This window comes from Panicum virgatum, chromosome 5N, assembly GCF_016808335.1.
Source record: "Panicum virgatum strain AP13 chromosome 5N, P.virgatum_v5, whole genome shotgun sequence".
In the NCBI taxonomy this organism is placed as follows: domain Eukaryota; kingdom Viridiplantae; phylum Streptophyta; class Magnoliopsida; order Poales; family Poaceae; genus Panicum; species Panicum virgatum.
This window is the reverse complement of record NC_053149.1, coordinates 4,726,884-4,739,270: the sequence shown is the minus strand read 5'-3', so window position 1 is coordinate 4,739,270 and position 12,387 is coordinate 4,726,884. Positions and strand designations below refer to the sequence as shown.

General features: G+C 47.1%; 1 pseudogene; it reads left to right on the top strand.

The window, feature by feature from the left end:
- Positions 1-1,098: 1,098 nt before the first annotated feature.
- On the top strand, positions 1,099-12,097 carry LOC120675868 (annotated as a pseudogene).
- The last annotated feature ends 290 nt before the right edge of the window (positions 12,098-12,387 follow it).

Below are 12,387 nucleotides of genomic sequence, written 5' to 3'. Positions count from 1 at the left end.
TTTTTTTTTCTTCAAAATAATCTTCTTTAACTATTCCCTCCGCCACACAAAAGTGTTTATTTAGCATTTAAATTTTATCACACAAATAGTGTTCATTTAGATTGTAATGAGGTTCATCTGATTACAGTAATATCAAGTACCAATAAACTATTATTACGCAGCGAAAGGTATGGAGCCAATTAAATACTTTAAGTAGCTATTATTTTTCTATTTCTAATGCATTGCATTTATTAAGGATCTTGAGAACAAATAATAAACGTAATGTTCAATTACAACTGTTATAATTAATTAGGAGTAACAATATCATTTCTCACTACTAGTAATGTCTCTAAAATTTTCTATAGGAATACTCTTTATGGAACGGAGGGAGTAAATGCTAATAAATACATGTAATGCATGTTTCTAAGAAAAATAAAGAAATTGTACAGAGAAAATGGAGAGAGAGTCAATCGAAAGCTCAATCATATTTTCGCGTTCTCTAATTTTCTCCTCTCATTTATAGCAGCTTCCCTAATTTGCAGTCACCTAAAAGTTTCTCCTCTCTCAATTTTCATGGCTACGTGACTTTTTATACGCTGATCTAATTGTTAAAGAATCGAACATAACATAATAGAAACATAAAGAAATCATGGCTCGTCTCTCACTTTAGTTTGAGAGCGTAAAACAAAAGCGGCCAAACAACCTTTTTCTGCTAGAGATGTTTCCATCGATGGTACTAAAGTAATACTCATTTTTAACTATATTTGTTTAAACTATTAAATCCTTCTAAATGTCTTATATTTTCAGGACGGGTCTGGGATTAGCACATCCCCTACCCTAATCCCTATGTTACACCCTCAATCTTGTTTAAACAATCGGTTTTAACTTTTATGAATTTCTCAATATTCTCCCTTATATGATGTAGTGTTTCAACTGAGTTTTTTTTGGGCAAATGTCTCATTTTCAAACTAGTATTAGTGGTCCAATCTCTAATTGACTTCTCGGGTTTTAAATATCATTTTAAATTTACTTGCACTCTTTTGAAAAATATAAGAGTTTATATTACCTCAGTTTATATATGCCCCGGGAAAGAGGGTGAGACAGAGGAGCTTCTCGATCTCGTGATTGCGCTCGTTTATTATAGACGAACTAGAAAACGAAACAAATTCCACTGCGGTGGCGTCCCTCTCTTCGCCGTGCCGCCCGGCACTGTGGCCACCGCCGTTTGGCCATAGGGTTTCTCGTCGTCCGCGACACTGCGACAGCGATGTCGCCGCCGCCGGTGTGGACGCTCGCTGACCTCGATGGCGACGTGCTGGCCCACTGCGCCGGCTACCTCGGTGCCCGCGACGTCGCCAGCCTCGCCATGGCCTGCCGGCCCCTGCGCGCCGCCGCCTACTGCGACGCCGTCTGGTACCGCCTCTTCAGGTCGTTACTCTAACTCCGGGCTCGTATCTATATGATTCCGGATTTGGAATTCATCACGCGTTGGTATGTTACTACCGCTGCTGAGAAGGTCTCGGATCCAACTGGGCCACGGCGCTCATCTCGGCCCAAGCGCCCAAACAAGCGTGTGTCCGGGCGAGAGTGGATTCGGCCCGAGTAGTGGTGTGCGTGAGCTGGCGCCTGCGTGCGCGTCGCGTGCGTCGCGTGGCTGGGTTCCTTGCTTAAGGGGAAAGAAGGAGCAGAGCTCGGCAGGTATGAACAACAAACACAACACTCTTCTATGGAGAAAATCTGTCCTCCGTGCGAATCCCCTCTCTTTCTCTCTCTGATCCTATCTCTGATCCGCTCTTCTCCCCGGTAGCTAACATCCTGGTATCAGATTCCTTCGTTCCTCGGCATCTACCGCTCGCCCAAGTCGTCCAGCGCCGCCGTGCATCGTTCCGATCTCGGCGTCCACGCCTATCGCCGGTTAGCTCTTCCTGCGCCGGCGACCACCCAATTCCGCGCCGCTTAGGATAGTAGGTCGGGTTTGAGCACTGGATTCCCTACCGGCCCACGAGCACTTCACTCGTTTCCAGCGTCGCCAGGGCGCCATGGATCCCGCCGTCAAGATCATCCTCGACGAGATGCAGCAGCGGTTCTCCGACGAGCTCCGCAAGGGCTTCTTCGAGCACGACGAGAAGTGGGACCGCCGGTTCCTCGACCTCGAGCACTCTCAGGGCGCCCGGCTTGACTGCTTGGAGGACGCGGCTCAGGTGTTCGATGAATGGCGTCCCCGCATCGAGGCCACCGTCGACGACGTGAAACTCGAGCTCGGCAAGGTCACCCGCTTCTGGGACCGCTCCCTCCGCGAGCGCGGGGTCCAGGAGCCTCCTATCTTCCCATCTCCGCAGTCGGCGACGGAGCGCTCACCTGCTCCTCACGGCGCCGACGGCCCCGCTGGGCACCGCGTTGATCCGACTACACGGGATGATGGGTTCGGGTCGGTACTGATCCATACCCACATCCCGGCCAAGGGTGCGTGTTCTCGATCTACCCCTCCCCCTACCTCCTCTGGTTTTTCCCGTGATAATCCCTCACTCGGTAAACTACCCAAGTTGCATTTCCACCGCTTTGATGGCGATAATCCCAAACTGTGGATCTCTAGATGTGAGGATTACTTCGAGATGTACTTGGTAGATTCCAGTTTCTGGGTCCAATTGGCTCTAAACCAATTGGATGGTCCTGCAGCACGCTGGTCTCAATCAGTGTCCAAGCGTCTGAAACAATCGAGTTGGTCGGAGTTTTGTTCTTTGCTCTTAGAGCGCTTTGGTCGTGATCAGCAAGAGTCATTGATCCGCCAACTTTACCACATCAAACAAACTTCTACTGTTGCCGATTATGTCGATCGATTCTCTGAACTCGTCGACCAGCTCATTGCTTATGAACATACCACTGATCCCATGTATTACACCATTCGATTTCTAGATGGCTTGCGAGATGACATTCGTTCTGTTGTTCAAGTTCAGAGACCGTCTACTCTCGATACTGCTTGTTCCCTCGCTTTGTTGCAGGAGGAAGTGGCCGATCCGGCGTCTCGACGGGATGCTCGCCGCCCCGAGGCTGGGTTTCAGTGGAGGCCGCCGCCTCCAAAAGGTCCTCTACCACTCCCGGCACCGCCCCGCGTGGACAAGCCGCCGGCTCCATCTCTCGTTTCAGCAGACGACAAGCACGCGGCCGACCCCGACAAGCCATCGGTCGACAAGTTCGCGGCGCTCAAAGCCTATCGGCGCGCTCGCGGCCTCTGCGACAAGTGTGCCGAGCGTTGGCGTCCGGGTCATCAGTGCGCGTCGACAGTACAGTTGCACGTCGTGCAGGAACTCATGGATCTTCTCTCTCTGGATGTGGGTGATCATGCTGAGCTGTCCGATTCGGCAGAGACATGTCCCGGCTCTTCTTCTTCAAGTGATCAGGCACACTTGTTTGCCACTATCTCCTTGGATGCTCTCGCAGGCTCGGATGGCCCCAAGACAATGCGATTCCTGGGCTCTCTTCAGGGACAGGACATTTTGATCTTGGTCGACTCAGGCAGCACCCATTCCTTCTTGAGTGTCTCAGTGGCTGCTCATCTCCAGGGAGTTCAGCCTCTTCCTCGGCCAATTCGAGTGCAAGTGGCCAACGGTGCAGTCCTGCAGTGCTCTCACCATTTACCCAATGCTATATGGTCGATCGATGATCACAGTTTTTCAGCCGATCTACGGTTGCTTTCACTGCAACATTTTGACTTAATATTGGGCATGGATTGGCTTGAAAGCTTCAGCCCTATGAAGATTCACTGGAAATCCAAGTGGATGGCTATACCATATGATACTTCATGTGTCACACTCCAGGGCCTCTTACCCCAAGTGCCTACTGACACAGTGGTCCAACTTTGCAGTATTGCTGTTGCAACCTCTGATGATCATCCCCTGCAACCTGAGGTCTCCTCTTTACTTTCAGAATTTGCTTCAGTTTTTGCCCCAGTTGCTGGCTTGCCACCGTCTCGTGCCTGCGACCACTCCATCCCTCTGGTGGCGGGGGCCAAACCGGTTTTCATTCGGCCATATAGTTACCCCCCGGCACTGAAATCCGAGATTGAGAAACAAGTACAAGAAATGCTGGATAAAGGATTGATCCAATACAGCAGCAGCCCATTTTCTTCTCCTCTGCTCCTTGTCAAGAAAAAAGACGGATCCTGGAGACCGTGTGTGGATTACCGGTACTTAAATGCCTTGACAGTTCGCGGCCAGTTTCCTATCCCTGTGTTTGATGAGTTAGTGGACGAATTGGCCGGCGCCTCTTGGTTCTCCACCCTGGATCTGAATTCTGGATTCCATCAGATTCGTATGAAGGCCGGAGAGGAGCACAAGACGGCGTTCCAGACTCACTTCGGTCATTTCGAATTCAAGGTGATGTCCTTTGGCCTCTGTGGCGCTCCTGCCTCCTTCCAGGGCGCCATGAACTCTACTCTGCAACCCCTCCTCCGCAAATGCGTTTTGGTGTTCTTCGACGATATTCTCGTTTACAACGGCTCTTTTGCTGACCATTTGGCACATCTGCGGGCGGTATTTCAACTCCTCTCTCGCGATCAGTGGCAAGTGAAGTTGTCCAAATGCACATTTGCACAGCAACAAATCGCGTATCTTGGGCATATTATCAGTGCAGAGGGGGTTGCCACGGATTCTCGGAAAGTTGATGCTATTGTTTCATGGCCTCCTCCTTCCAATATCAAGGAACTTCGCAGTTTTCTCGGGCTCGCTGGTTATTACCGCAAATTTGTCCGTCACTTTGCTATCATTGCTCGGCCCCTTTCTGACCTCCTGAAGAAGAACACTATCTTTGTTTGGACTGTCGATCATCAAGCGGCTTTCGACGCCCTCAAGACAGCTCTGAGCTCTGCCCCAGTACTAGCTACTCCGGATTTCAGCAAGCCGTTTTGCTTGGAGACAGATGCTTGTGCAAACGGCATTGGCGCTGTACTTATGCAGTCCGGTCACCCGCTGGCGTTCATCAGTAAGCCCCTCGGCCCCAAGACAGCTGGTTTGTCAACCTATGAAAAAGAGTATCTGGCGATTCTGCTGGCAGTAGAGCAATGGCGCTCGTACTTGCAACATGCCGAGTTCACCATTTTCACGGATCAGCGCAGCCTGGTTCATCTGACCGACCAACGCCTGAATACTCCCTGGCAGCAGCGGGTTTTCACCAAGCTCTTGGGCCTCCAATACAAAATCGTGTACAAACAAGGCGCCGACAACAGGGTCGCTGATGCTTTGTCCCGTCGACCCCATGAGCCCGACAGCTATCTCTGTTCTATCTCCTCTTGTGTTCCATCCTGGACCTCCACTATCATTCAGGGGTATGACAGCGACTCCGACGCTCAGTTGCTTTTGGCCAAGTTAGCTGTCGATCCTTCAGCTGTTCCAAAGTTCTCCCTCCATGATGGGGTCCTCAGGTACAAGAACCGTCTATGGTTAGGCTCTAATTCTGCTCTACAGCATCAAGTCATGTCTGCCCTGCATGATTCTCCGGCCGGCGGCCATTCGGGTTTCCCAGTAACCTACCGCCGCATCAAGCAGCTCTTTGCCTGGAAATCCATGAAATCGGCTGTCAAAACCTTTGTGGCCTCTTGTCAGATATGCCAACAAGCCAAACCAGATCGCTCTAAAGCTCCCGGTCTTTTGCAACCACTACCCATACCATCTGCGGCTTGGCAAATGCTCACCATGGATTTTGTCGAAGGCCTCCCACATTCCTAAGGCAAGAACTGTATCCTCGTGGTGGTCGACCGTTTCACCAAATACGGTCATTTCTTAGCTTTGGCTCACCCTTTCACTGCTGCGGGCGTCGCCAAGTTATTCTTTGACAATATCTACAAGCTTCATGGTCTTCCTGATTCCATCGTCTCCAACCGTGACAAGATCTTCACAAGCCTTTTTTGGCAAGAGTTGTTCAAGCTCGTCAAAGTTTCCCTTCGCCTGAGCACTAGCTATCACCCGCAAACAGACGGACAATCGGAGCGTGTCAACCAATGCCTGGAGACGTTCCTTCGTTGTTTCGTCCATTCCTGCCCCTCTAAGTGGATGGACTAGCTCAGTTCGGCTGAATTTTGGTACAATACTGCTCCACACTCCGCCATTGGCTGCTCTCCCTTCGAAGCTCTATATGGTTATACTCCACGCAGTCTGGGTCTTTCCTCCCCTTCCAGCCGTTCTGCTGCTGTCTCTTCCTGGGCTCAAGATCGGCAATTGATGAACAGGCTTCTCCAGCAACATCTTTACCGTGCCCAGAATCGAATGAAGATGCAAGCCGATAAGCACAGGTCAGACCGTTCCTTTGCTGTGGGTGACTTTGTCTTCCTGAAAATCCAGCCCTATGTCCAGTCATCCCTCGCTCCACGGGCTAATGCAAAGCTGGCATTCAAATACTTCGGCCCCTACCAAATCATTGGCAAGATTGGCTCTGTCGCTTATAAGCTCCAGCTGCCTCCTACTGCTGCAATCCATGATGTCTTCCACGTGTCGCAGTTGAAGAAGGCGGTCTCTTCCAGTGCTCAGGTCTCCCCTTCACCTCCTGACCCTACAGATTCTTTGCAGGTCCCGGAACGTATCCTGTCGAAGCCTATGGTGTCCAAGGGCGTTCGCTCCGTCCAGCAGGCCCTCATCAAGTGGTCATCCTGGCCGGACTCCATGGCCACCTGGGAAGATCTTGAAGCTCTCCGCCAACGCTTCCCTTCTGCTCCCGCTTGGGGACAAGCGGGCTCCTTACAGGGGGGCGTGTTACTACCGCTCCTGAGAAGGTCTCCGATCCAACTGGGCCACGGCGCTCATCTCGGCCCAAGCGCCCAAACAAGCGTGTGTCCGGGCGAGAGTGGATTCGGCCCGAGTAGTGGTGTGCGTGAGCTGGCGCCTGCGTGCGCGTCGCGTGCGTCGCGTGGCTGGGTTCCTTGCTTAAGGGGAAAGAAGGAGCAGAGCTCGGCAGGTATGAACAACAAACACAACACTCTTCTATGGAGAAAATCTGTCCTCCGTGCGAATCCCCTCTCTTCCTCTCTCTGATCCTATCTCTGATCCGCTCTTCTCCCCGGTAGCTAACATGGTACTATCTCGTTACGCGCTTGCCTTCACCTGGGGCAAAGTTTAGGCAGCAATCGGTATGCCGCCTGGTCAGGATTTGGAGATGGTGCAAGGTGGAAACTTGGGCAGAGATATTTTTACTTACCGGGCCGATGCTATCGAATTATATCATGGATGCGATTTAAAGCTTTGATGGGGATAATAAAAATCTGGAAACATGGGCTTGCAGAGGAATTATGTGTACTGATACTGGTTGGGACTAAATGTGATTGGTCCTTTGGTTAATAAAGGGGTTTTCGAACATATATTGTTCTGGTGTGTGGCAGCAACTCAGCAGCTGGGCATAGGAAGGCACAAACTTGGACGAGTAGTAGTTTGGGTTCTGGATGTTCATCAATTGGAGCGGGAAAATCTTCTAATTCCATTTGCTTTTCTTTCAATTCAGAGACTGTTAACTTTTTTCATCAAAAGAGACTGTGAAGTTCATCCTGGCCAAGCTTGTGATTTGTTTCTGATTAGCATTATCTTCTTTGGGTAATTAAGTTGGAATGCTGTCTTGCCCAATCCGGCGAATTTTGCCACAAGGCATGACCTTTGCTCCTGGACACTAGAGAATTACTGTGGTCTCTAGCAAACATATACAATTTTGAGATGTTCAGCACAGGATCAGTTTTTCCGGTGTCTTTCGGCAATGACCTGCATTTTATTGCAAAATTCTAAAGATGGGAAGAAATGCTATCTTCCATGTTTACAAACTAGGATGCTGAAGCTTCGAATAGCAGTGAGCAGCTTCAAATGGATTAAGTAATTCTGTCCATGGAGTCGATATGTTACTTTTAAAGTCTACACACATGAATACATGATATTGTTTTTGATCTGTACATGAAATTTGATAGTAACATATATTGATAAGAAAAATATCTGGGTGCATTACGCCTAACAAATCAACCTATGCATACCTCTTTATACTATTATACCCTGATTGTTTGTCTTGTTGGGTCTCGTCTCTTGCCTACCCAAAACTTGGTTGGAAATGAAAAGGCTTTATTGTTGACTTGTTGTAGAAAATGACGTGTTCATCTTATAGTCTAATTAGTTTTTCTTTCATGCAATTGTTTAAACATTCAGGGATCAATGGCCATTTGAGGAAGTGCCATGTGGAGCTTTGGGGCTCAGAGAACTATACATACGTAGTCACACTGAAGTACATCAAATGAAATTTGATGATCCCTTATCAGCTATTTATCGCCTAAATCCTGCAGAAGCAACACCCAGCCATCTAATGCTGGATAGGAACTCCATCTGGGTGTTTCAGGTGAGTACAAATATTAATATCTATTTGTTCTTTTATTGAGAAGGTCTGCTCTTTTTCTTAAGCATTTGGGATTTTCGCTGTATCAATACCTTTTTTCTCTCTTGAACATGCAGGAGAGCTCCATATCATTGACATGTAGTTTTTTCTGTGCAGGGTCCAGTAGCCAAAAAACTCAGTGTAGATTGGCCAGACGCTGAAGTGGTGGGGACCCACAGAAATCATGGTGCAAGGATCACTTGTATGAGGTAACTGTAAAACAAATAACTTTTTCTATGGTTAGCTATCTGTTGAAAATTCAGGACAGTTTATGTAATGGTGCACTTGTTCTCACCTAAGTCTTGTGTTATCATAATTATGCTTCATCTTGCGGAGATTAAGGGTTGCCAATTAACCCCTTGATGTTATTCCTAGTTTAATCCCAAAAGTAATGATGGAGAGAGTAAAACTTCTATCTTTCACTGTCTTATAGTTATGTTTATACTTGGGTCATTTTCCTGAATCATGACTCCCATAATTTCTCCATGTTTCTACGCTACAACGGTACTGTGCATGATGCATTGTTAGTGTGCTCCTTAGGCCCACCTCTTTAGCAGCTCAAATAGCAGCACTTCAAATCTCTAAAGTATTCTTTGTTGACCGTGCAGGTTATTTTCACTGAGTGATACTCCACTGTTTCGAAATGATACACAAAAAAAATGAAAAGGCATTAGTCACTTCAAGCACAGATAGAACAATCCGTCTCTGTTGGAAGGTACCTCATTTCAGCATTACTGTACCCGGTTCATTTGCATATGAACATCTGCAGTTTTTACATGCTTTTGTGTGTGTGTGTGGGGGGGGGGGGGATTATAACTTGAAGTGCACCAGTGGTCCTCAAACTTGTCCTTTGGTGTCACCTGGGTCCCTAAACTTAAATTTGCATATTTAGCTCCCCTAACTTGTTAATTGTGTCACTCGAGGTCCCAGTCTCAGTAATTAGCGTATGCCTGCCTATGTGGTCATGTCTCTCTTCCCCCTCCATGACCCATTTGGAGCTCTCATCTGGACCATCGAGAGAGAATGGGGAGGAAGATGTTAGGGGATGACGCGGGTCCTCATCTAATTTTATTTTCATTGTTTGAATGTGGGGCTCAACGATGATATGAAGTATGAGTTGGAAAAATCAGGTTCCATATAGATGCCAAATAGGCAGATCAACACTGAATAGAGATGTTTGGACTTTGAATGAATCGAAAGTAAGTTTGGGGGGGGGGGGGGTGAAGATCTACATATTAATAGTTTAGGGACATTTGGTGCATTTTACTCGAAAACTTAAATTAAATGGGATCAATTTGCATCTGTTTCACCTATCGTCATGCTTTTTATTCCTAGCTTCTTGTGTATATTTATACCATGGTTGGTTCTTCCTATGGCATTGCGAGGCCCTTCATTCTGCACCAGCTTGAGTAAATATTATACAAGGTTTTGCTGCTGTGCGTCCTCACTTTGCAAATCAGCCTTCCACGTGCTTCGACACGAGGCTATAACATACTGTTGTGCTCTTGTACCACATCTTTTTGCCACTCCTTCCCAATATTAGCCTCTTACCGCATCAGCCTAGCAGCTTCTATCCTCTTCCCACTTTCCCAGTATGCTTAGGTGCTTCTAAATTTGCCATGCAGTCACAACATTGTTTGAAAGCCACAGTGCCCATATACATGTCGCCAAAGGTTGAGATGGCAGGACTTCATTATATTATTTAAAGTAGCATGAATTTTGACAACATAAGTTAAAAAATCGCATCTGCAGTGTTTAAATGGTTCTGAAAACATATTTAAAGTATTCTTTTGAGAAACATCTGCACATAGATGAATGTCAACACTACTTACACTTTGCTTCCTTTTTCAAGTTTCCACAAAGTCTTTTTATGAAAAGTCTCCTCTCTTAGTGTCTGATATGCTGATGAAGGTTTTGCCCATTGTAATGTGATATACAAATGTAGGCCTTCATGACTGGCTGATCGCAAGCTTTTCTATTTGATTAAAAAAAATCGTGTCCAACTTCTTTGTTATGAGCCATAGCGTACATGCCTTTTAGGCAGGTTTATCTGCATGGGATCCAGAAACTGATGTTATGAGTGGTTTTCAACATTTTTATATGTAGGGTCACTCACGCTGTTACAAGGGCCATTTGGCACCTGTCACTGCCCTGGCTGATAAATTGCTTGTGGATGGTGAATCTAAAGTACTTGCAAGTGGAGGGGAGGACTGCACTGTTCGCCTATGGTCTATGAGTACGAGGGCAAAAAAATCACCCTCTAATAGCAACATTTCATGGTCATGAAAAGGCACTGTCATTTTTATCTGTTGCTCGGTATGTACTGTAGTATCTTAACGCTGCAGTTCATATTATGCTGTTATCCCGTACTTCCATATTCTGGCAGCTGTGTCGCTCATTTAATTTGATCCTCACTGTAGTTGCAGCATATATGTTTCTCACTTTGCAAAGTTTCATGTACCTGTTTTTATATTGAACGGGTGAAAACTACTCATACTATGTTATGACATCTTAAAATCATCATTAGAACAATTTCTTAGTTTAACCCCTTTTCCCGTCTATTTCTCTGCAGGCATAAGTCCTCCCTGTTGGTGAGCTGTTCCAAAGATTCAAAGGTAATGGAACATCTGTAACAAATATCTGGTAAACCACAATAAGAAATAGTATACCTGAACTTTAATTTGTCTGCGGCAATCTCTTCTGCTCTTTACAAAGTCGTTGCAGTTAGGAATCATTTTACATTCTTTTCATGTTTATATATGTCGAATCAGGTTAAAGTTTGGGACACAGTGGCTCCTTCCAATGGTTCATCATCATGTGTAGGCAGCACTCACACCAACTCAAGCGGCCCACCAATTGCAATGAAGTGCCACGAATCCCTTTGCTACATGGCCGCTGGATCTGAAGTGACAGCGATTGACTTGCGGACAATGAAGAAGGCTTCGGTTCTTGCGCTCCCCAACCACAGAATACTTTCTTGTGAGATGCTGCCGTCTGAATGGTTAATATGTACCGGCACGAAAGACAAGTAATATTACAAAATCCTTGCAACCAATGCCCTTCATTTTTCCTTCTACATTGGCCAAGGTCATTAGACCTAAATTACTAATCGTTGTTTGTTGACCAGGGCTCAAGACTGTGGGACATCCGTAAGGCTCAAGAACTCCCAAACACAGTGACGGAAATGCAATCTGACGGCCCAGTGACGTTGCTTCATTTAGACCCGTACAAGGTGGTGACAGGAGTGCCATCAGACGGCCAGGTCCATGTCTGGGAAACGCGAACAGGCGAACTATTGAATGCATTAAGCTGTGGCGAGCCTGCAAGGTCCGGAGGGAGAATCACAGTATCATCCATGGCTGTGGACGGGTGCAGGATGGTCATGGCGGGCAGCTCTCCGGAAGGCAGCGTGTCGCACCACCGGGACTTTCTGAGGTCTTCCGCCCCTTTACCTTCGGTTGGCGAGGAGGCTTCTAGGTTCTGGAGGCCCCGTCAATTCGGCGAAAATGACGACAATAGCGAGGACAAAGACTATTATTAATTTAGTTAAGCTGTATGTCAGCGTGAGCTTTCAGTTTTGCCACCAGCAGTTGTAAAGAGCAAAGACAGGAGAGAAATGTTTGTAAAGGAGCGTGATTCTTCAAAATTTATTTTATTTTATATTATCTATGAGAAGATTTAGTAAAGGAGCACCTAATTTTTGGTTAGGCGCTCCTAATTTTTGGACTGAGGGAGTATATATCTCGCCCCTGGCTGTGTAGTATAATGTGCGTCAAGTCAGGCGAGCATCTCTGTCAGCTGGGCCTGGTTGCCCGGCGTGCTTGCCTCATGCGGGCAGGATGCTGCAACAAGCTATACCAGAGGTTACATTACCATGGGCGCCGCAGGTGTTGATCAACATACCGCTTTGTTTGTGTTGGTTGCTTTGGAGATTGTAAGGAACGAAGGATAACGTTTCAGGTATCGCGCTTCTGCTTTGCTGTTTGTTTATGCCTGCAGCTCCAAAGCTTCATGGAACAA